This window comes from Odocoileus virginianus, chromosome 11 (assembly GCF_023699985.2).
Source record: "Odocoileus virginianus isolate 20LAN1187 ecotype Illinois chromosome 11, Ovbor_1.2, whole genome shotgun sequence".
Classification (NCBI taxonomy): Eukaryota; Metazoa; Chordata; class Mammalia; order Artiodactyla; family Cervidae; genus Odocoileus; species Odocoileus virginianus.
This window is the reverse complement of record NC_069684.1, coordinates 43,544,508-43,565,033: the sequence shown is the minus strand read 5'-3', so window position 1 is coordinate 43,565,033 and position 20,526 is coordinate 43,544,508. Positions and strand designations below refer to the sequence as shown.

Here is a 20,526-nt window from a genome sequence, read left to right as displayed (position 1 = left end):
GAGTGGGTAGCCTTTCCCTTCTCCAGGGGATCTTCCCAACCCAGGGATTGAACCCAGGTCTCCTGCATTGCAGGCGGATTCTTTACCAGCTGAGCCACAAGGGAAGTCCAATCTAAAGACATGAATGAGGCAATGAATAAAAGAAATAAGGGAAATACATCATTTTAGTTGGTGATGAGTGCCATAGAAGAATAAAGGAGAGAAATGGAGTGCTGGTGGGCAAATTAAATTTTAAATCAGGTGACTAGGGGGGGAAAAACCTAGCTGAGAAGCTTCCCTTGGAGTACAGATGTGAAGGAAATGAGGTGGTACTAGCGGAGGAAGAATGTCCAAGCAATAAGAGCAGCAAGAGGGAGGATCCTAGAGGAGAAAAGATGCCTTGAAAGGCCAGGGGTCTTGAGTAGACCAGAGGGGTCAGACTGGAAGGACCAGCAGGAAGAGGAAAAGAGGATACGGCCAAATAGGAGACAAGGATCAGGACGTGTAGGGCTATGTGGGCTACCTCAAAGACATTGTGGTTTTTACTGTGCGGGAGATGGAAAAGCCCCTGGAGTTCTGAGGAGAGGAGTGATATGATCTGATTTACACCCAAGCAGGTTTACTCTGACTGCTGTGTAATAGGCTGAAGGGGATATAGGGGCACTGGTTAGGAGGTTGTTGCAGTAATCCGTGCAGGAGGTGAAGGTGGTTTGGATCATAGTGGTGGCTGTGGAGGTGGTGAGAAGGAGAAGGATTCTGGGTGTATTTGTCAGGTAGATTTAGAGAGTTTGTTGATTGATTGGGATGTGAAAGAAAGCATCACATGAAGAATGACTCAATCTTTTTTGGCCCAAGCACCTGGAAATGTGAAATTACTGTTAAGAGAGGTGGGAGCTTCCCTGGTGTCTCCGTGCTAAAGAACCCGCCTGCCAATGCAGGAGACATGGGTGTTCGATCCCTGGTCTGGGAAGATCCCACAGGCTGTTGAGCAGCTGAGCGCGTGTGCCACCCCTGCTGAGCCCACCCTCTAGGGCCCTTGAGACACGGCTGCCGAGCCCACGTGCTGCAACTGCTGAAGCCCTTGAGCCCTAGAGCCCCGGCTCGACAGCAGGAGACGGCCCTGCAGTGAGAAACCTGTGCACCTCCCCTAGAGAAGAGCCGCTGCTCTCTGCAGCTCGAGAAAAGCCTGCTCACCTACAAAGACCCAGCGCAGCCTAAATTAAATTAACTACTTAATTTTTTAAAAAGAGAGAGTTGGGGAAGGTTGGAGGAGTATAGGTTTGGTAGAAGATCAGAAGTTTAGACAAGGCCTGCTCGTTTCTCCTCCCTTTCTCAAGAGCCGTGGATGTTCTCAGGCCTTCCTCAGTCCTGGCACACACACGCTGACTCCGTCCCCACTGAAGGTAGTTGACAGTGTCCTAGGGACTAGAGGCTCATTGAGCGCTGAACAAAAGGGGCAGGGGGCAGGATCTGTGTAGAGACAGAGTTGCCTTTGTAGCGTTTGAATTTTGTAGGGAGTCCTGGAGGGCCAGGGACTTGAAGAAAAAAAATGCAAATTATATTATACTGCATATTTAATTTTAAAGTAATATAATCTCAGAAAGAGTCAAATGGAGAACTTTGGTTGTACTTGTTCTGGTACACTGGTATGTGTTTTCCTCTTTCTAGTCAGAGTTGAGACCTCAAGCTAGAAGCCGTTCCTCTGGGATTCACATTTTTAATTCCCTCATGCTATCCCTCTACTCCCAGGCCCCTTCTGCCTAGATTTAGATCTTGCTCCCTGCCTGTTGCATCGGGTCCATATTTGCTTCTTTGCTGACTTTGTTGAATGAATGGGGTTCACATCTATGATATGACTTGTGCCTTAAAAAGTTCTCCTCTTAGAACAGATCATATTATCATTTGTAAAAGGATTTCACATTAAGATTGGGCTTCACTGGGAAGTTATCTCTCAAATGCCTCAGACAGTAAAGCGTCTGTCTACAATGCGGGAGACCTGGGTTCAATCCCTGGGTCGGGAAGATCTTCTGGAGAAGGAAATGGCAACCCACTCCAGTATCTTGCCTGGAAAATCCCATGGACAGAGGAGTCTGGTAGGCTACAATCCATACGGAGCGACTTCACTTTCACTTTCACTGGGAAGAGGTTCGTTAAGATATGGGTACATAAGCTATTTGAATGTAACAAAGAAAATGGAATCTTTGAGATTCAGAATTCTCAGAGGTATTAGCTTGTCAGTCATTTGTTAAACTGTATTTTATCTAGTAATGCTTACATGTTTATACTATAAGGCCACTTTGAAAGAGGTTCACCTAAAAATATTGATTTAAACAAATTTTTTTAAAAAATTTATTTATTTTAATATATATTTAGTAAACATATTTATATATTTATTATATATTTATGTTTCTTATATTTATATTTAATATATATTAAATAAATATATTTAAATTTATTATTATTTTAAAAAATTTTAATTTAATTTTATTTTTTTCAGTTTATATTGTGCTTTATTTTTCTAGCTGATAAAATTAGGTAACAGTTATACTGAATTCTCAATTTTTTTTAAGTGTTTTTTTTTTTTTTCAGTGAATGAATGAAATGGTTTCTTTTTTTTACCATACATTGACATGAATCAGCCATGGATTTACATGTGTTCCCCATCCTGAACCCCCCTCCCACCTCCCTTCCCCCTCCCAAAAAATAAACAAAAGTTAAGTAAGTAATAGTACAGGAGGGTCACAATAATAGCAAAAATTGTGAAAGTTTGGATGTAAATATAAACTTAGGAACCTTGTTATTTAGTTCCTAAGTTGTGTCCAACTCTTTTGTGACCCCATGACCTGTAGCCCACTGGGCTTCTCTGTCCATGGGATTTCCCAGGCAAGAATACTGGAATGGGTTGCCATTTCCTTCTCCACGCGATCTTCCTGATCAGGGATTGAACCCCATCTTCTGTTTGGCAGGTGGGTCTTTTACCACCAGGGGAAGCCAGTTCTAAACAATCAGTTGATACTTGGAAGTATTTTTCTCTGTCTTTGCTCATTGGTCATTCAGCCTATCATTAGGTATGTTGAAGACTGGAGATTTTTCATGCCACAAGGTCATATTCAGACATACTGGGATTTAGGAGAGTTCTCTATTGTATTAATGATACTTTTCTACTGAATCTAGTAATTGTAAGAAGCATAATATAAGGATCTTCAACTGTCAGTTACCCTGCACTGCTTCTCAAGAATGTTTCGTATGCGGTTTTAGTGCTGTTATTAACAGTAATTAGATAGGTAGCACGTGTGTGCACTCAGTTGCTCAGCCATGTCTGACTTGTTGCACCCTATCGACTGTAGCCCGCCAGGCTCCTCTGTCCGTGGGATTTTCCAGGCAAGAATACTGGAATGGGTTGCCATTTCCTCCAGGGGATCTCCCTGACCCAGGGATAGAACCAGTGTCTCCTGTGTCTCCTTGCATTGGCAGGCAGATTCTTTTACCACAGAGCCACCTGGGAAGCCGGTTGGTAGCACTGATTCAAATAGTTTCACGCATTATCTACTTTGGCTCATAGAAATGCCAATGAAATGAATAAAAGAAAAGTCAATTTATGTGTAAAGGAGAATAGACTGAACAGCTGATTCTTGTCCTTCTCTCAAGCTGGCCCTTTGGGACAAGGAGAGATATAAGCAAGACCCAGTGTTTGATTTAGGTCTTCCCCAGTGTCTCAGTCGGTAAAGAGTCTGACTACAATGCAGGAGACCCAGGTTCAGTCCCTGGGTTGGGAAGATCCTCTGGAGAAGGAAACAGCAACCCACTCCTGTATTCTTGCCTGGAGAATTCCAGGGGCAGAGGAGCCTGGTGGGCTACAGTCCTTGAGGTCACAAAGAGTCGGACACGGCTGAGTGACTAACACTTTTAATATTTGGTTTGCTTTTGCAGGGATATTTAGGTGTAAATATTTCCTCTTCAGTATTATGGAAAAAGTATCAGTTTGATTAAGGAATTGCTAAAACTGTGTCTTAAAAAACAATTGAATCCAATTTGAATTGATTAATACATTTTAGTTCACAAAGCTAGGAATTAGCTACCAAACTGCTTGGTAGATTTTATCATTCTAGTTTTTAAAGAAAATACCCTAAGTCAGGCAGTGTTCACAGACACCTGCAACCATGCTGAGTCCCACACAACAGGGTTTGAAAGAACAACTTCATTTCTATGCATTTCACAAGCTGCAATGTAGTTGGCGATGGGCAGAGTGAAAAAACAACAGTTGTTCTGTTGGTTGCTGTGGTGATGGCCTCAAGCTGGTAGCATTCCAGAGGTGACTGTCTCAGCTCATTTGGGTGAGGCAGAAATGACGTGATGCTTAGAGTTTGGCTCTCCAGGTGTGTTTTGAACATGACAGTTACTGCAGAGAAATGTCTATTCTGAGACTGGTTGATTTTATGTTTAATTTTTCACCTGAAAACATTTTAATGTCACTTGACACCCTGCCCCCCCATCACCATTTCCAGCAGCCATTCTTAGTGCTCAGTCTCTCTGAATTTTGTGCCACGTTTGCCATTGAGGGTGACTTAGCATTCTTAGCTCCTTTTTCCCGTGGTACTGAAATAAGGGCTCCCCTTTCTGTTTGTTTTTCCTGGCTCTGTCAGCATTTACTTTCCTTTGTTCCCAAGTATGATTCTCTGATGTTATTGCCTGTGTCCTCTGTCTGACTCTTTCTATGTCCCTTCTCCCTTCTCCTGTCTCTCTCCTACTCTTAATCTCCCCATCTTCCCTTCTATTATCCAACCACCACTCAAGTCTATACAGTTGATCCCTGAATCCATGTAACCAGCCCAGAATTCTCTCTCAAGTTTCAAATGCACATTTCTAATTCTCTATTAGAATCTTCTTAAGATACTCCTTTGTTGTTGTTCAGTCGCTCAGTCGTGTCTGACTCTTTGTGACCCCATGGACTGCAGCATGCCAGGCTCCCCTGTCCTTCACTATCTCCCGGAGTTTGCTTAAACTCATGTTCATTGAGTCGGTGATGCCATCCAACCGTCTCATCCTCTGCTGCCCTCTTCTCCTCCTGCCCTCAATCTTTCCGGGCATCAGGGTCTTTTCCAGTGAGTCGTCGCTTCGCATCAGGTGGCCAAAGTACTGGAGCTTCAGTTTCAACACCAGTTCTTTCAATGAATATTCAGAGTTGATTTCCTTTAAGATTGACTGGTTTGACCTCCTTGGATGCTTTAAACTCAACTTGTTGAAAATATACTCATACTCCTACCTCAATTTTTTGAATAATATGGGTCTCTAAATAGCCACCCAGAATTGAGTCCTTGAGGCCATCTTTACTCCTCCCCTCTCCCATTTGTATCCAAGCACTGGCTGAGTCTTATAACCAGACACTCAGGTCTGTCACATCCTCCCTTTCATCACCCAGGCCATAGCTGTCATTGCCTGACACTTGAACTCTTAAAATAGTCTTTCACTTCTAATTGATTCAGGATGCTGCTTGCTGGAGTTATCTCCAGAAGCACAGTTTCAGCTGAGCCTTTCCTGGTACTCAGAATATGCTCTGTGGACAGAAGAAGATCCCTGTTCCTAAGTGTGGTGTTCAGGGCCCTTTGAGCCCTGTCCCCATTCCCTATATTCTGCCTCAGCACAGCTATCTGCACCCACATGCCAGTGCTCTGGCTGCTCAGAAAATGGGTTTTGTTTTCTTTTTATAAAAATAATTTTATTTATTTATGTATTTGTTTTTGACTCTGCTGGGTCTTCTTTGCTGTGGAGGCTTTTCTCTAATTGTGGTAATTGGTGCCTGCTTTCTAGTTGTGGTGCATGGACTTCTCATTGCCGTGGCTTCTCTTGTTGCAGAGCACGGGGCTTTAGGGCACGCAGACTTCAGTATTTGCGGCACATGGGCTCTGTAATTGAGGCTCCTGGGCTTTAGAGCACAGACTCAGTAGTTTTGGCTCATGGGCTTAGTTGCTCCACAACATGTGGGATCTTCCTGGACCAAGGATTGAACCTGTGTCTCCTCCACTGGCAGGCAGATTCCTTACCACTGAGTCACCAGGGAAGCCTGGGTTTTACTTTCTTACTGACTTGTCTTTGCTTTGAAAACTCTTTCCCTTAACCTCTGTTATCTTTACATTTTTCCTATTATATAACAAACTTTAAATGATGAATGTAACCTCATGGAAATTTTGGAAGACAGAAAAATTTTAGAAAGGAACTAAAATTCTTACATAATCATATCACCCAGATGTAAGAACTACTGTGTGTGTGTGTGTGTGTGTGTGTGTGTGTGTGTGTATGTGTGTGTGTGTGTGTGTGTGTGTGTGTGTATTTACCATACATTTAAGGGCTTCCCTGGTGGCTCAGATGGTAAAGAATCTGCCTGCAATGGAGGAAACCCAGGTTTGATCCCGGGGTCGTAAAGATCCCCTGGAGAGATGGCAACCCACTTCTGTATTCTTGCTTGGAAAATTCCATGGACAGAGGAGTCTGGCTGGCTACAGTCCATGGGGTCACAGAGAGTCAGACACAACTGGGCTACTAACACACATGCCAAACTTTTAGTTTCGTGGTGTTGATAAACACCATATGTACAGATTTTACATCAGCTCTTTTTACTTTAAATTGTTTTAAGCACTTTCTGGTGCATTAAATATCATTTAAGAATATGTGTCTAATGTCTGCAAAATATTTTATCATATGAATGTACTGTAACTTACTAAAAATCTACTGGTTTGTGTAGTAAGTAATTTTAAAGAGGTCTGGTCAACCGTTGCATTTTAAAGATGATTATCCCTATACTGTTTCTTTAGGACACATGGTTTATTTCCTCTGTCCTCCCTCTCTTATCTCTGTTATTATGCCTTTATTTTCCCTAGAATGAGGAGTGTTCAGTGTAGATTAAGCATTGGCTGTAAGCAGGGGCATGGGCTTGTCCATGGATCCACCCACTCTTGGCTTGAGTGCTTATAATGTCTTCTCACACCCACAACCGGGACTGGTGGTGCTATGAGCAAATTCTAAGTCCTGCACTGGTCTGTTGGATTAATGGGATCCTCTTCTAGCCTCACTCTTTGTCTCTCTGATGGACTAATAAATGGACAAAGCACATGAAAATCCACAGCCCTGATGTCGCCTTGTTATCAGGGCTCTTTAGACTTTGCCATACAAGCCACCTTATAGCATTTTGCTTTGTGCAATCATACACCTTTTCAAGAAGTGCTTTATGTCTTTAGTGATCCCTTTTACATCCTCTCTTGTTTGAAGGAATTAGTTTCTATAGAAAGCTGAGGAAAGAATAGTATGGATTAAAGTTGAAGCCAAGACAATTTCTCTCATCGATTGCACTACAGAAGGAGTGCTCCTGGTACATTGGTTTGAATGCTGAGAATTCATGAGCTGGAATTAGAAGAATAAGGAATGTCTGATCTCTGCTCAAGCAGGTAACACTCTCCCATTTTAGGCAGTAAACCATGTTTTGCCCAGTCACAATCCTTAGTTCAGCTCTGAAAGTTGGTGACCAGTGGAAATTCTTTAGGGTTCTTTATTGGAGAACCATCTGCCTCAGCTTCTCTTTCTGTGTCAACATGTTATTTCAGTTATGAGACTTATTAACTATAAGCCACGCATCAAAAGCACCCCATGATTCCGTGAAGCCCATCTAAAATGGCCTTTGCATGAACTGACCCTGATGTCCAGGGGAACTTGGCCCCAAATCTTTCTCCCTTGTGTTCTCTTAACACATGGGTTATTCTGCTTTCAAAGTGTATATCTCATTTGGCATAATCTGTGTACATTTTAACCCCTTTGCCAGTCTAAATTCATTAAGGAAGGAAGTACCTTATTTACCTTGCCATGTTCTCAGTAGAAATCTGGGAAAAGAGGTGGGGTGAGTGGAAACGAAACATGAGTGCATATAACACACTAGGTCAGGTGTATGATGCTTTACTTGTGCCATTGCATGTGACCATTATATTCTGATAAATTGCATACATGTGTGCGGGTCTCCTTTTCAGTGCCAATGTCACTGAAATGGAGTCACATTAAAAAGGAGTGATCACACATATACACATGTTTATAAATAAGTTTATTTATTAAAATCTGTCTAGTCAATGCATGTAATGTCTACACTCATTTCCCATTGACAGTTGAGAAAACTGAGCTTTGGAGAGTTTACAGAATTTATCCAGACTCACATGACTATGAAGTGACAAAACCGGTATCAAAATCCAGATCAGATCAATTGTAAAGCCTCTTTGTCTTCCTCCCACATCCCCTGCTTCTGATAAATTTATGCTGAGGTGTTCAGTTCATGTGCAGTTGAGTACAGAGTGCATTCTCTTTCTTTAATTCTTGCTTTTAATTGGAGGATAATTGCTTTACAATGGTGTGTTGGTTTCTGCTGTAGAACAATGTGAATCAGCTGTAAGTAGACATATATCCCCTCCTCTGGAGCCTCCCATCCCACCCCTTAGGTTGTCACAGAGCACTGAACTGAGCTCCCAGTGTTAACGTAGCAGCTTTCCACCAGCTACCTATTTACACATGACAGTGTATGTATGTCAGCGCTCCTTTCTCAGTTCATCCCACCCTCTCCTTTCTCCTGCTGTGTCCACAAGTCTGTTTTCTATGTCTTCATCTCTATTCCTGCCCTATAGATAGGTTTATCAGTACCATTTTTCTAGATTATATATATATTCAGTTCAGTCACTCAGTCGTGTCTGACTTTTTGCGACCCCATGGACTGCAGTATGCCAGGCCTCCCTGTCCATCACCAACTCCCGGAGTCTACTCAAACTCATGTTCATTGAGTTGGTGATGCCATCCAACCATCTCATCTTCTGCCATCCCCTTCTCCTCCTGCCTTCAATTAGGGTCTTTCCCAGCATCAGGGTCTTTTCCAGTGAGTCAGTTCTTTGCATGAGGTGGCCAAAGGATTGGAGTTTCAGCTTCAACATCAGTCCTTCCAATCAACATTCAGGACTGATTTCCTTTAGGATGGACTGGTTGGATCTATATATATATATATATATATATATATATATGTATACCTATATACATATTAATATACAACATTTGTTTTTCTTATTCTCTTTTTTTAAAATAAATCAAACTTGAGAAGAGGCCAAAATTTCCTTTCTACTTTGCAAAAGTAAAAAGAAATGAAACAGAAGATTTTTATTTTGCACTCAGAGATAGTGAATAATGGGAGAGATGTTTAGGTATTTGGATTTCGTGTTACTATGCTAATTTTCTAAGTCATTGCTATCTTTTGGTAAGCGTTTGTTAGAGAAGTTATTCATATATCTTAAAAATTTAATCTGTTGGCTAGTGGACTGTGTTTGAGGGAAGTTTGCCCACGTTCTTTGGAATGCTACTTTATTTTCAAACCATCTGAGTTGCACATTTGGCATCAGCTGCTGCTATTTTTCTCTTGATCATCTTGCCTATAGCAGTTGTGGGTGAGACATTATTGCATATGCGCTCCCTAAAATACATACTTCTCATTTACAAACACTTGTACATATGAACCCTACTTGCTAATGTGGCATTTGATTTTTTAAAAAGATTTAGGTATTTACTGACTGTGGTGGCTCTCTGTTGCTGCATGCGGGCTTTCTCTAGTTGTGGTGCACAGGCTTCTTGTTGCCATGGCTTCTCATGTTGTGGAACACGGGCTCTAGCTGTTTGGGCTTCAGTAGTTGCAGCGTGTGGGCTCAGAAGTTGCCACACCCTGGCTTAGTTGTTCCACGGCATATGGAAACTTCCCGGACCAGTGATCAAACGTGTTCACTGCTTTGCAAGGCAGATTCTTAACCACTGGACCAGGGAAGCCCCAGCATTTGATTTTAAAGGGAGATTTTCATATGTGTTTGCAATTAAGTGAAGTTGCTCAATTGTGTCCGACTCTTTGCGACCTCATAGACTGTAGCCTGCCAGGCTTCTCCATCCATGGGCTTTTCCAGGCAAGAATACTGGAGTGGGTTGCCATTTCCTTCTCCAGGGGATCTTGTCAACCCAGGAATTGAACCCGGGTCTCCCGCATTGCAGGCAGATGCTTTACCCTCTGAGCCACCAGGGAAGCCCCGTTTGCAATTAACTAGAACATAAAAACTGAGATAGAAGAGTGAGATGCACTGCTGCTTTAACCTTTGCATATGTTCTAATGATATCTTCTTTGGTGACATAAGAAATTCCTTGAGAGAGGATTCCTGCTGAGTTTGGAGAAGTGATGACACCACCCCCTTCCAATGTGGGTGCACTGGGTGGAAGGTGCTTCTGTGCTCCCCCTTGCCTCCATAGCTCCTCCCCTCACTTAAGTAGCACAAGGCACAGTCATACCTAAGCCCTGTTATCTTCCCTGCCATTCCTCGCCTCGCGTCTAAGCAGATTGTTTTGAGAGTCTGTTTGATCTCTGATGCACCTGAAAAAATGAGATGTGATGAAGGCTTCCTTCACTTAGAATAAGGACTCAGGAACCCATGTGCTTTCTAAATATGCTTTGAGGTTACTCTGTAAATATTTGTTCAGTCAATAAGTGAAATAGGCACCCTTTTGCTAAGCACTTATTTAACAACTACTGTGTCATAGAAGCTGAAACTATAAAATTGGATGAGTTGTATAGAATCTAATTGTTGAGGAGGGTTACTAGATGTTACTAGATGGTGAGTATTATGATAGAAGCCTGGAAGGGCTAGTAAGGGAAAGCAGAAGACAAATAAATAAAGCTTGTGAATCAGGGAGTATTTCCTGTTAACTGGACAATGGGACTAAATTTTGAAATATGAGTGGGCAGTTATGAGGTGGAGAAGGTCTACAGGGCAGAAAGAAGAAAAAATGTATGGGAAAAAAAAGTGCAGTTTAAAGAAAAGATGATGTGTTTAGGGACCTGCAATTAGTTTGAATTGATGGACTGGGCTGAACTCGAGAGTCAAGAGAAGCTGAGCAGCTTCAAGGAGTCCAAGGGTGCTTTTGGTGAGCACATGACCAGCTTATTAGTCTCTGCCCTAAAGGTACGTCATTGAGTTGCTAAACTTACATTAATTAATTTCTACTGGCAAGTCACAGAGATGCTGCACTAATACAATCTGCTCAGCTTCTTGTTGAGACTCGAGTTCAGTACGTTCATTGAAACATGTCCCCACAGCCCATCCCCTCACCACTGCACAGTGTGTATGCAGTTTGTGCAGAAGGAAAACCCACTCTCGGTAGCCTGTCGGCACCAGTTTTGCCACAGCCGCTGGGAAAAGCACTGCTCAGTACTTGTCAAGGATGGTCTGGGTGTGGGTGTCTCTTGCATGGCTCAGGACTGCCCGCTTCGAACACCAGAGGACTTGGTGTTTTTGTTGCTGCTCAGTGAAGAATCGAGAGACAAATACAGGCACTACCTCTTCAGGGACTTCTTGGAGAGTCACTGCCAGCTCCAGCTGTGTCCTGGTGCAGACTGCCCCATGGTTATCCGGGTACAGGAGCCCTGAGCTCACTAAGTGCAGTGCCAGTGGTGCAGCGAGGCCTTCTGTTTTCAGTGTCGTCAGACGTATCATGCCTCCGCAGACTGCGCCACAGTTTGGAAATGGATCTCAAAGTGTGCAGATGACTCTGAGTCAGCCACTACATTAGTGCTCACACTAAAGACTGTCCCAAGCACAAGATCTGCATTGAGAAGGATGAAGACTGCAATCACATGCAATGCTCCGAGTGTAAACATGACTTTTGCTGCATATGTCGAGGAGATTGGAAGACCCACTGGAGCGAGTACTGAGTCGTGAAGTTGGTACAAGGAGAACACTGACATTGTCAATCAGAGACAGCAAGCCCAGGCTAGGGAAATGCTCAAGACATTCTTGTTCTACTTTGAGAGAGGCACAGACATACCAGCGGATTCATGAGAAGATTCAGGAGAGGGTCATGAATCATCTGGACACACGGATCGATAGGTACCTACAGAAGCATGCCAGCTCTTGGCCAAGTGTTGATGTATACCCCGCAGGACACATACCTATGTGCATACTACGTGGAGGCTGGACTCAGGAAGAAACTGAATACCAGTAGATTCAGCTGGAGGTTGAGATCCAAAGCCTGTCATAAAAGGTGAAGCGTGTGGACAACTATGGCCAGATGCATATAAGAGAGAGTGGAGGAGAACCCTGCTGAAGGAGTTTTGTGACACCTAGGTTGGGACATGGACATACTGGTGTGAGGAAGATGTGGCTGCAAGGTCTTGCGGCTGCCCTACTGCATGCTACAGACTTTCACAACCCCAGGCAACAGCCAGAGCCTCACTCCTAAGAGACAGTGGCCACATACCTCTTAGTCAATTTCTGTTTTTTTCTTTTTTTTCATCTTTTCATTCCTACCAGGGTAGAGGCCATGTTGAATTGGCCTCTTCTCAGGACCTTTAATTCCCCCAGGATGGTTGTTGGGAGAGGGGACAGTTTTTCCTGAAAGACTGGTGATAGTATTAGATCACTGTTCTTGTGCTTAGTCACTCAGTCGTGTCTGACCCTTTGCGACCCCATGGACTGTAGCCCGCCAGGCTACATGGAGATTCTCCAGGCAAGAATACTGAAGGGAGTTGCCATGCCCTCCTCCAGGGGATCTTCCCAACCTAGGTCATTACAACCTATGTAATATTCAGTGGTTGTACAATTATATGAAAAAGGCTGGGGGGGGGGGCAAAGAAACCACCGAATTACATAGAACCCTTTTAAAAATAAATTGGCATTGGAATGTTAAAAAATAAACAAAGTAAGTGATAAAAAATGGAATCTTAAAATATCAGGAAGAAGCAAAGAACATGTTAAGTGAAACTATGGGTAAATACAGTGATTTTTCTTCCCCTCTTGAGTTTTCTGTGTTATATTTGACAGTTGAAGTGGAAACTACAACTGTGTCTAATGTGGCTAAGTGTATATGAAGGAAATATTTAAGGCAACTATATTGTAAAAAAGAGAGGACAAAGATATATAAAGTGAGTTAAGTTTTCTGTATGTCACTCAAATTGGTAAAATAATGATACCCAAGTAGATTTTGATAAATTATGTGTCTATAATGTAAAACCTTAAAGCAACAAAAAAGGATTATTCACAGAAATTCACCTAACAAGACTGTAAAGGTATCAAAATGAAATTTTATAAAACATTCAAATAATCCACAGGAAGTTAGGAAAACTAAAGCATATGCAAAAAAACAGAGTAGAAAAAAATTACAAAGGCTTAAGACCTAACATTTCAGTCAATCATTACATTAAAAATATGTTGCTCAGTATACCAATAAAAGCAGAGTTTGGCAGAGTGGATTTGAAAACATGACCCAACTATATGCTTTCTATAAGAAACTGACTTCAAACACAATAATAAACAGATAGAAAATGAAGAGTAGAAAAATTTATACAAATATTAAAAGAAACAATAGGTGACTATATTAATATTATATAAATTAGGCTTCAAGTTCAAAAATTACTAGAAACAAAGGGGGACATTATGTAGTGATAAAAATGTCAACCTAGCAAAAAGATAGCAGTCTGAAATATGTATGCATCAAAAAGTAGTTGCAAAATATTTCAAGCACAGCTCATAACATTGAAAGGAGAAGTAGACAGATCTACAGTTTAGCTTGAGACTTCAACAATTCTCTCTCAAAAGTGGAATGGAACAACTGGATAGAAAAACAGCAAGGTTGTAGAAGAACTGAACAACACCTTCAACCAGCAGGATCTAATCAATATTTAAAAAATATTCTATAAGTAAGATATATATTTTGTTCAATCCCTTGGTCATGTCTGACTTTGCAACCCTATGGACTACAGTTTGCCAGCCTTCCCTGTCCTTCACCATCTCCTGAAGCTTGTGCAAACTCATGTCCATTGAGTTGGTGATGCCATCCAACTATCTCATCCTCTGTTGTGCCCTTCTCCTCCTGCCTTCAGTCTTATGTATATGAAGATACACACACACACACATACACATTTCCAAATCCTTATGGAACAGTGCCAAGATGGACCACATCTTAGGACATAAAACTCCTTTCTGTAAACTGTAAATAATATAACCCATAAATAGTGTGTTTTTTTACCATGGTGGAAACAAATTAGAAATTAATAACAAAATAATAATAGGAAAATGTCCAAACACTTGGCCACTAAACAACATAGTTCCAGATAAATGATGAGTCAAAAAGGAAGACAAATAGGAAATAGTTAAGCAATAGAGAACTGAATGAAAATGAAAGCACATCAAAGCTTGGAAGAGAAAGGAGTTCTCTCTAAAACTGAACAAGGCCAAGATGTTTACCCTCACCACCCTCGTTCAGCACAGTGCTTAAAATTTTAGCCAGCACAATAACTCAAAAAAAGGAAAGGACATTCAGTTAGAAAGGAGGAGGTTTCTGTTTGCCGATGACATGGTTGATTATGTGGAAAATTCCAGGGCATCTATGAAAAAGCTCCGAGAACTATGAAGTGAGTTCAGCCAGGTCATGTGATACATGATACAAATCTTAAACTCACTTGTATTTCTATTATCATGGCAGTGAAAATTGTGAACACCAAAATTAAAAATGCAATACCATTTACAACTGCTAAAGATAAAACTGAAATGTTATGTATAAACATAATGAAACAAGATATATGCTGAAAACTGTGCAATGCTGATCTAATAAATCACAGATTTAAATGAATGGAGAGACATACCATGTTCATAGATTGGATGACTCAAAATATTAACAATGTCAGTTCTCCCCTGAATTGATAGATAGGTGTAATTTAATTTCTATCAAAATGCCAAAATTTTTTTTGTAAATATAGGCAAGAATGCTCTGAAATTTATAATGAAAAACCTAAGAATTAGAATAGCTAAAACAATTTCAGAAAAGAAAAATAAAGTTGGAAGAATCAGTCTTCTCAATTTTAAGACTTATTACATAGCTATAATAATCAAGATTGTGTGGTATTGTCAAGAGGGACATATACATAGATTATTGGAACAGAATATAGTAACCAGAAACAGACCTATACAAATATGACCAACTGATTTTTGACAAAATTGCATAATTTGAAGGAGGAAAGGTAGCATTTTCATCGAAAGGTGATGGGGTAATTGGACACTCTTGAGGAAAAGTGAACCTCAACCTCTCATGTTTCCCATACTGAAATTAACTGAAATGGATTATGAGCTTAAATATAAAGTAAACTGATAAAGCTTTGAAGAAAAACTTAGGAGACAACTTTCAAAATAAAGAGTTAAGAAAGAGTTTGAAGAAAAAAAAAGTTTGAACATAAGATATTAAAAGCACAAAATATAAAAGGAAAAAAATAAAAGTGGACATCATCAAAATTAAAAGCTTTTGCTCTCTGAAATACTCTGTTAAGAGAATGAAAAGATACGCTATGGATTAGGAAAGAATATTTGCAAACAATATATTTGACGAAGGACTACTACTAGGAATATATGAAGAGCTGTCATGAGCCATCTTTGAAAAACCAAACAATGCAGTTTAAAAAATGGCAAAAGAAATGAGGTTTTTCACAGGACAAATGACAAGCATATAAAAATATGTTCAACATCATTACTTATAAGGGAAATGAAATTTAGAACCAGCAATAAGAGGCAACTACACAACTTCAAATGTCGAAAATAAGAAAATAGTAGCAACAGCAGATACTGGGGAAAATGCAAAGAAACTAGATGATTCATGCTTTGCTGGTGGGAGTGCAAATTGCTATAGGCATGCTGGAAAATAATTTGACAAATTCCTAAGAAAATAAACTTGCAACTATTATTCTACCTTTCCAAAATTTGCATTCCTGGATGTTTTTATCCCGGATAATTGAAGATTTTTTGTTTTGTTTTTTAGTCAGTAAGTCATGTCTGACTCTTTGTGACCCCATGGACTGCAGCACACCAGGTTTCTCTGTTCTTCACTATCTCCTGGAATTTTTCTCAAACTCATGTTCATCGAGTCGGTGATGCCATCCAACCATCTCATCCTCTGTCGTCCCCTTCGCTTCCTGCCTTCAGTCTTTCCCAGCATCAGGGTTTTTTCTAGTGACTCAGCTCTTCGCATCGGGTGGCCACTGGTGAAGTATTGGAACTTCACCTTCAGCATCAGTCCTTGCAATGAATATTCAGTGTTGATTTCCGTTAGGATTGACTGGTTTGATCTCCTTGTAGTCCACGGGACCCTCAAGAATCTTCTCCAACACCACAGTTCGAAAGTATCAATTCTTTGGCGCTCAGCCTTTTTTATGGTCCAACTCTCACATCCATACATGACTAATGGAAAAACCATAACTTTGACTGTGCTATTACTTTTGTTGGCATAGTGATGTCTTTGCATTTTAATATGCTATCTAGGATATTATAGCTTTCCTTCCAAGGAGCAAGCATCTTTTAATGGCAAAGCTGCAGTCACTGTCTGCAGAGATTTTGGAGCCCAAGAAAATGAAATCTGTCACTGGTTCTACTTTTTCCTTTTAAGCCAGCTTTTTCACTCTCCTCTTTCACCTTCATCAAGAGGCTCTTTAGTTTCTCTTCACTTTCTGCCATTAGAGTAGTATCATCTGCATATGTAAGGTTAATGATATTTCTCCCAGCAGTCTTGGTTTCAGCTTGTGATTCATCAAACTGAGCATTTTGCATGATGTACTCTGCATGTAAGTTTAATAAACAGGGTAACAGTGTACAGCCTTGCCATTCTCCTTCCTTATTTTGAACCAGTCACTTGTTCATGTTAGGTTCTAACTGTTGCTTCTTGACCCACCTACATGTTTCTCAGGAGGCAGGTCAACAGGTCTGGTATTCCCATCTGTTTAAGAATTTTCCACGATTTGTTGTGATCCATGCTGTCGAAGGCTTTTGTGTAGTCAGTAAAGCAGAAGTAGGTGTTTTTCTGGAATTCCTTGCTTTTTCTTTGATCCAATGAATGTTGGCAGTTTGACCTCTGGTTTCTCTGGCTTTTCTTAACCCAGCTGTGTACATCTGGAAGTTCTCAGTTCACATATTACTGAAGCCTAGCTTGAAGGATTTTGAGCATAACATTACTAACATGAGAAATGAGCACAATTCTCTGGTAGTTTGAACATTCTTTTGTGCTGCCTTTCTTTGGGTTGGAATGGAAAATGACCCTTTCCAGTGCTGTGGCCACTGATGTGTTTTCCAAATTTGCTGGCATATTGACTGCAGTTCTTTAACAGAATCATCTTGTGATTTGAAATAGCTCAGCTGGCATTCTTTCACCTCCACTAGCTTTGTCTGTAGTAATGTTTCCTAAGGCCCACTTCATACTCTAGGATGTCTGGCTGTAAGTGAATGCCCACACTATCATGGCTACCTGGGTCATTAAGACCTTTTTTTGTATCATTCTTCTATGTATTCTTACCATTTCTTATCAATGAACTTCCTTTGGTGGCTTAGCTGGTAAAAAACTCGCCTGTAATGCGGAGACCAGGGTTTGATCCCTGGGTTGGAAAGATTCCCTGGAGAAGGGAATGGCTATCCACTCCAGTATTCTGGCCTGGAGAATTCCATGGACTGTATAGTCCTTGGGGTCACAAAGAGTCAGACACAACCGAGCGACTTTCACTTTCTTCATATCTAGTCTTTTCCATTCTGTTGCTTTCCTCTATTTCTTTGCGCTGTTCATTGAAGAAGGCCTTCTTATTTCTACTTGCTATTCTCTGGAACTCTGCATTCAGTTGGGTATTTATTTCTCTTCTCCTTTGCTTTTCACTTGTCTTTTTTCCTGAGCTGTTTCTAAAGCCTCCTCAGACAACCACTTCACTTTCTTTTTCTTTGGGATGGTTTGTTCACTGCCTCCTTAGGAACCTGCCCCATAGTTCTTCAGCCACTTTGTCTACCAGGTCTAATCCCCTGAATCTGTTTGTCACCTCTACTCTACTATATAAGGGATTTGATTTTGGTCAAATCCAAATGGCCTAGTGGTTTCCCTTACTTTCTTCAATTTAAGCCTGAATTTTGCAACAAGGAGCTCGTGATCTGAGCCACAGTCAGCCTGAAGTCTTGTTTTTGCTGACTGTATAGAGCTTCTCCACCTTCAGCTGCAAAGAATATAATCAATCTAATGTCAGTATTGACTATCTGGTGATGTCCATATGTAGAGCTGTCTCTTGTGTTGTTGGAAAAGGGTGTTTGCTATGAGCAGTGTGTTCTCTTGACAAAACCCTGTTAGCCTTTGGCTTATTCCAAGGTACTCCAAGGCCAAACTTGCCTGTTACTCCAGGTATTTCTTGACGTCCTACTTTTCAATTCCAATTCCTGTTCCAATTTCTTATGATGAAAAGGACATCTCTTTTTGGTATTAGTTCTAGAAGGTCTTTTAGGTCTTAGACCTACAACTTCTTCAGTGTTAATGGTTGGGGCATAGACTTGGATTACTGTGATATTGAATGGTTTGCCTTGGAAATGAACAAAGATCATTCTGTCGTTTTTGAGGTTCACCAAAGTACTGCATTTCAAGCTCTTTTTTTGGACTGTGAGGGCTACTCCATTTCCTCTAAGGGATTCTTGCCCGCAGTAGTAGATATAATGGTCATCTGGATTAAATACACCTATTCCCGTCCATTTTAATTCACTGATTCCTAACATGCCTGTATTCATTCTTGCCATTTCCTACTTGACCACGTCCAATTTGCCTTGATCCATGAACCTAACATTCCAGGTTCCTATGCAATATTGTTCTTTACAGGACTGGGCTTTGCTTTCACCACCAGACACATCCACAACTGATGTGTGGATCATTTCCGCTTTGGCCCAGGCGCTTCATTATTTCTGGAGCTATTAGTAATTGCTCTCCACTCTTCCCCAGTAGCACATTGGACACTTTCTGACCTGGGAGGCTCATCTTCTGGTATCATATCTTTTTGCCTTTTCATACTCTTCATGGTGTTCTTGTGGCAAGAATACTGGAGTGGTTTGCCATTCCCTCCTCCAGTGGACCATGTTTTCTCAGAATTCTGCACTGTGACTCATCCATCTTGGCCCTGCAAGGCACAGCTCGTAGCTTCATTGATTTACACAAGCCTTTTTGCCATGACAAGTCTATGATCCATGAAGGGGGAAATTTTCATTATACAAGATGAATAAGTCCTAGAGATCAGTCATTCAGCATTTTGTCTATAGTTAACAGTACTCGATTGTAGACTTAAAAGTTTATTAAGAGGGTAGAACTTAACTGTTTTTTATCATAAAAGTAAATAGAGAGGGCAGTAAGAAACTTTTGTAAGTGATGAATATGTAAGCATAGATTATGGTGATGGTTCTGTGAGTGTATACTTATCTCCAGACTCAAATGTTGGATACTTAAATGTGTACGACTTTTGTATGTCAGTTGTAACTCAGTAATGCCATTTGAAAACTGTGGTTAAAAATATAATAAGTGACAGCATTGAGGAAAGCAAGCAGAATAAGAGGAGCAAAAGTTATAATGATTTTAAAAAGGGATAAATATGGAAGAGAAAATGAATCAGCATGCACATATTTACTATTTCTGAAAAAAAAAAAAAAAAAAACTAACACAATTTAAGAAAATTTGTCGTAACCAATGGAAGCCTTGAACCCAGGATTCAAGTGCCAAAAGTTTTTGATGCAAAACAATCAAAATAGCTATATATTCTAGTAACTTTACTAGTTCTCAAAATTAGAAAAAATGATTTGGGTATAATATGATGAAAACACTGAGCCCAGTTTTAGACGTTCAACAAATTATCTATAGCAGAAATAGAAGACATTGGAGCAATACCCTCTACTGTTCTCTACCCACCTCCCCCCAGTTGCAGCAGTGCTTTTAACAGCAAAAGAATCAAAGCAATATGTAGATGCAATCATTAGATATCTATTTAAATGAATTATAATATTATAGTATGTACATGCATTGAGAGATTATATAGCTATTAAAAGAATACAGCACCTCCAACAGTAATATTTGGAAAGACTTCAAAGATATACTTTAAACAAAAAATCCAGTGACATGCTACTCTGTATTATTTTAAGACATATTTTTAGAAACTAATAGTAGAGATTGTCAGCAGAGGTAAGAGGGATACTGTTACTTCTGTCTCTTCTTTTTTTGTCTGTGCCCATGCTATTAAGAAAAAAAAACTGAAACAGAAATGAACTTGTTTATTCAAAATATGTTTTCTACCAGAGCCTGAAAATTCCATTAGAGTCACCCTTCAGTTTAGCCACTGATTTCCATTATAAGGTGATATTCATAGGTCAGGTAGCACATTGTGGTTTCCTTGGGAGAAATGGACCATTACAATTCGTTTGTTTTTCTTCAGAACCAGAGAAGATGCTCCACAAACACTGCTTATCTGAACATTCACTGAACTAAAATGAAGCAACAGAAAGGATCCTTAAGATGATTCATATTGTTGCTTGAATATGAAAATCTTACCAGATTGTAAGCATTGCTCCTGAAACCCATTTAGCCAAATGAAACAGGGAATTGAGAATTGGAAATAAAATTAGCACTTCCAAGTCATTTTTCACTCTGCTGTAAGACTTGTATTTTTCCTTTTTGATCAGAAAGATA

General features: G+C 40.4%; 1 protein-coding gene and 1 pseudogene across 5 annotated transcripts in view; both read left to right on the top strand.

Annotated features, from left to right (window-relative positions):
* Positions 1-20,526, top strand: part of RGS7 (regulator of G protein signaling 7) — a 438,315-nt gene that overhangs the window by 79,173 nt on the left and 338,616 nt on the right. The window lies entirely within an intron of this gene.
* LOC110125243 (E3 ubiquitin-protein ligase ARIH2 pseudogene) lies at positions 11,029-12,149 on the top strand (annotated as a pseudogene).